Raw genomic sequence first — 4,899 nt, 5'->3', positions numbered from 1 at the left:
AACCACGAAGCGGAAGACGCTCTGCCACCGACTTTCTTCACCACCGACATTACCAGGCAGGAAGGTTTGAGGGGCTTGTCGCGGGGGTACCAGCGGCCATGGCGCCGGCACTCCCACCCCTGACTCCGTTCCTTCTCATTGAGTGGTAAATAGCCAATAGGAAAAGTGTTCCAGCAGAACATCTCTCGCAGAGTCATATACACACACAGTTTTAATGCATATACGCTCGTGTTCCGCCCTTACTCGGCCGCACCTTTGCCGCTTAAACTTTGACCTCTTTCCCCGTTCCCGCATGCCACAGCAGTGGCACTTGTTTATCCGGAGAAAGAGAGCGAGAGTCGCAGTATTAATTGGCGTGAGCGGCCTTCCCGGCTGCAGAACTAGTGCTCTATCCCGGCGAGCGCCGTTATGAGGCGCAACACCGTCTTTAACGCGTTTAGAGAGAACTCCCCCTGCCTCCCTCCCAGTCATGAGATAGACGTGGACTCGTGGCGAACTCTCAAAGAGAACGCCCACACCGCGTCTGACCGTGGGAGAGGGTGGAGGAGCGCGTGAGGAAGAGCACGGCGTCACCCAAGCATTCTCATCTCTCTGCCTGCACCACTACATGGTAGACTGCGGGCCCAGGCGCACTCATCAATTTAGGTTCCACTGCAATGCATGCCAAGCACTCTTTTCGAGGTGATAGACGAAATTCCGGCGGGGCTTACTTAAAAGATATCCGACCCGGTTTCGTTTCCTCTTCGTGGGATGGAGTGCCTCTTAGAACATGTGCAGCATCAGCCATGAGCGGCCGACGGCCATTCGTGTCTCTGTGGACAGCAGGCAAAAGAGCGCCGCCTCCAGTTATTTGCGAGGGCGACAACTGTCGCTTTGTTGTGGTTGAATGTGGGTGCGCCAAGTCCATGGACTTGCTAGTGATAGGCTTGCTTGTTTTTAAGGGCACGCCTCGCGCAAGGCGCGGGCGATTAAACCCCAAGGCGGAAGCTCGGTTCGGGTTACCCTCGTGTCGGGGAGACAGTCAGCAGGCACCGAACTCGCAGCAACCGATGGATGTATATTTCCGACCCTCGTAGAGGAGTGGCGGCGACAAGCTCATATGGCTGCCGCCGCCGCAATATGCGTTCAACTTGTCGATGTATCTGGTATTCTTGCGATTCACATACCGACACGCAGTTTGCTGCGGTCTTCATCGACCCACGAGCCGAGTGATCCCCCGTTAAGAGTTGTGTATTTGCCATTTGGTCTTTTTGCGACTAACCATCACAGGTCGAGTCTCAATGAAAGGGTTTGACAGACATAGCCCAAGTTTGTGGTTTGGGTTTGGCCGGACGGCTTGTTGTTGTTTTTTGACACTTGAATTTCACTCTTTTTGGGTCAAGAGGCTTATTCGCCGGTAGTAAGGAACGGACGGGCAGCCGTCCAAAGCCCCGTCCGTCCTCCTCCTCCGGTCTTCGCGCTCTCGCCCGAGTGTGGTCCACCTACAGCGTGGTGGTACCTATTTTTGGTGCGGGGGCCGGGATTGTCCTCTTTCGCTGCTGGAGTTGCCAGAGCAGAGCCCGAGACCGCCCAAATCAGGAGAGTAGTAGTAGTAGTTTTAAGAGCGCCCCGTTCTCTTTCTCTCTGTTAATGATCCTTCCGCAGGTTCACCTACGGAAACCTTGTTACGACTTTTACTTCCTCTAAATGATCAAGTTTGGACATCTTTCCGTCAGCTCGAGGCGACGACCCCAGAAAACCCTCGCGGGCAACGGGGCCGACAATCCAAGAGCGCCAGTCCGAAGGCCTCACTAAATCATTCAATCGGTAGTAGCGACGGGCGGTGTGTACAAAGGGCAGGGACGTAGTCAGCGCAAGCTGATGACTTGCACTTACTGGGAATTCCTCGTTCATGGGAAACAATTGCAAGCCCCAATCCCTATCAAGAAAGGCTTTGAACGGGTTACCCGCTCCTCTCGGAGGGGGAAAACTCGTTGATCCCTTCAGTGTAGCGTGCGGCCCAGAACATCTAAGGGCATCACAGACCTGTTATTGCTCAATCTCGTGCGGCTAGAATTGCCGCTTATCCCTCTAAGAAGAAGTTGCGAACTGGACACCATTTTCTGGAGATCCGTCGACTACTTAGTAGGCCAGAGTCTCGTTCGTTATCGGAATTAACCAGACAAATCGCTCCACCAACTAAGAACGGCCATGCACCACCACCCACCGAATCGAGAAAGAGCTCTCAATCTGTCAATCCTTCCGGTGTCTGGGCCTGGTGAGGGTTCCCGTGTTGAGTCAAATTAAGCCGCAGGCTCCACTCCTGGTGGTGCCCTTCCGTCAATTCCTTTAAGTTTCAGCTTTGCAACCATACTTCCCCGGAACCCAAAGACTTTGGTTTCCCGGAAGCTGCCCGCCGGGTCATGGGAATAACGCCGGCGGATCGCTAGTTGGCATCGTTTATGGTTAGAACTAGGGCGGTATCTGATCGCCTTCGAACCTCTAACTTTCGTTCTTGATTAATGAAAACATCCTTGGCAAATGCTGCAGTAGTTCGTCTTGCGACGGTCCAAGAATTTCACCTTAGCGTCGCAATACGAATGCCCCCGCCTGTTCCGATTAGTCATTACCTCTGGTTCCGAAACCAACAAAATAGAACCGAGGTCCTATTCCATTATTCCATGCATCACCATTCGCCATTCAAATAGCCTGCTCTGAGCACTCTAATTTTTTCAAAGTAAACCGGCCACTCGGGACACTCGACAAAGAGCATCCGCAAGCGGGCGGGCGGTTGTTCGAGCGTGACAGTAAACACCGGGCGGTGCACCGTCAGTCCGGAACTGAGATCCAACTACGAGCTTTTTAACCGCAACAACTTTAATATACGCTATTGGAGCTGGAATTACCGCGGCTGCTGGCACCAGACTTGCCCTCCAATGGATACTGTTAAAGGATTTAGTGTACTCATTCCGATTGCGAGGCCTCGGATGAGACTCACATCGTTATTTTTCGTCACTACCTCCCCGTGCCGGGAGTGGGTAATTTGCGTGCCTGCTGCCTTCCTTAGATGTGGTAGCCGTTTCTCAGGCTCCCTCTCCGGAATCGAACCCTGATTCCCCGTTACCCGTTATAGCCATTGTAGGCGCATAACCTACAATCGAAAGCTGATAAGGCAGACACTTGAAAGAAGCGGCGCCGGTGCGGAGACCGTGCGCTCAGCCCGAAGTTATTCAGATTCACCACAGGTGGGTTACGGACCGGGGCCCGGCCAGTTTTGAACTAATAAAAGCGCTCTTCCCTTGCGGTCAGAGACCAATTGCATGTATTAGCTCTAGAATTGCCACAGTTATCCAAGTAAGTGGGTTTACAGATCCAATGAAACATAGCTGATTTAATGAGCCATTCGCGGTTTCGCCTTAAATCGGCTTGTACTTACACATGCATGGCTTAATCTTTGAGACAAGCATATGACTACTGGCAGGATCAACCAGGTAGCTGCTGCTGTTGGCGGCGCCTATCACGGCGGCCAAAATAGTGAGATTGAGAGAGAGGCAGAAGACATTGGGCGAGGGACCGCACGTTGGCCTTAGAGAAATAGCAAACCAGATGATCAGATCTAACTGCACCTTCTCTTGCTATCCTCGGCGCCGGCAGCGCCACCGTGTGTGCCAATCTCCTCCCTTATCCGCTCCTCTTTGCCCCAGCTCCAGCGAGGCAGCCGACATTGGGCGAGGGACCGCACGTTGGCGAATCTCCTCCCTTATCCGCTCCTCTTCTCTTTGCCCCAGCGAGGCAGAAGACATTGGGCGAGGGACCGCACGTTGGCCTTAGAGAAATAGCAAACCAGATGATCAGATCAAACTGCACCTTCTCTCGCTATCCTCGGCGCCGGCAGCGCCACCGTGTGTGCCAATCTCCTCCCTTATCCTCTCCTCTTCTCTTTGCCCCAGCGAGGCAGCCGACATTGGGCGAGGGACCGCACGTTGGCCTTAGAGAAATAGCAAACCAGATGATCAGATCAAACTGCACCTTCTCTTGCTATCCTCGGCGCCGGCAGCGCCACCGTGCGTGCCAATCTCCTCCCTTATCCGCTCCTCTCCTCTTTACCCAGCTCCAGCGAGGCAGCCGACATTGGGCGAGGGACCGCACGTTGGCCAATCTCCTCCCTTATCCGCTCCTCTTCTCTTCTCTTTGCCCCAGCGAGGCATAAGACATTGGGCGAGGGACCGCACATTGGCCAATCTCCTCCTCTCTCTCTTTCTCTTACTGTTTGTGGGGACGTGGGCTCATGAGCGCCATCGTCGCCCAATATTGGTTAGGTTGTGTATTTCACGGGTGGGAACCGCCATCATCGTTGTTAGGTGATGGGGTAACCCAACGTGTGCTTTGACGAGTTTTGGCTGCTAAACTCTCTTTTTAGTATACTCGGCTCCCAGACTGCGCCCTGGTCGTGTTGAACCATGAGCGTTGTCTATGCACATTTAGGGTAGCCGTTTGCGCGTGGAATAGTGCAATGAATCTCGGTCAAGAGACGGTTGGGCGCTGCATTGAAGGCCGGCACAGACGCGAAGACGGGGTGATCAGCCAACGCAAGTCCGCTAAGTTGGGCAGACAGCAAGGCGAAGGGGAGCCCCGTTCCGGACTGAAAGGCCGCAGCATATGCTGTGACGGAAACTAATGAGGGTGGCAGCATTGTGCGCCCGAGAGAGAAGGGCCAAATAATGTCCCAAGCGGAAGAGAGACCTGGCAAGTGTAAATTTGATAGGCAGCGAGCCTGCCTGTATAAGCCGGCTCCACTGCCATTCCTCTGATCCAATGGGGCTAAATCTCTCTCTCTCTCTTTCGCCTGCTCCAGCCATTGCAGGGCAGGGAAGCGACGGCAGGCTGGTTGTTGTTTTTGAATGCCGTAGCTTTTGCCAT

At 53.8% G+C, this 4,899-nt stretch overlaps 2 non-coding genes across 2 annotated transcripts; both read right to left on the bottom strand.

The window, feature by feature from the left end:
* Positions 1–1,064: 1,064 nt before the first annotated feature.
* On the bottom strand, positions 1,065–1,228 carry LOC121877093. The gene has a single exon (XR_006090883.1). It is a non-coding gene; the product is annotated as a 5.8S ribosomal RNA (ribosomal RNA).
* Positions 1,229–1,627: 399 nt separating this feature from the next.
* On the bottom strand, positions 1,628–3,473 carry LOC121877094. Its single transcript, XR_006090884.1, has one exon. It is a non-coding gene; the product is annotated as a small subunit ribosomal RNA (ribosomal RNA).
* Positions 3,474–4,899: the final 1,426 nt, after the last annotated feature.

This window comes from Homarus americanus, unplaced genomic scaffold, assembly GCF_018991925.1.
Source record: "Homarus americanus isolate GMGI-L3 unplaced genomic scaffold, GMGI_Hamer_2.0 scaffold25936, whole genome shotgun sequence".
NCBI classification, from domain to species: Eukaryota; Metazoa; Arthropoda; class Malacostraca; order Decapoda; family Nephropidae; genus Homarus; species Homarus americanus.
Note: the sequence above shows the minus strand (reverse complement) of the source record. Positions and strands in the feature narration are given on the sequence as shown.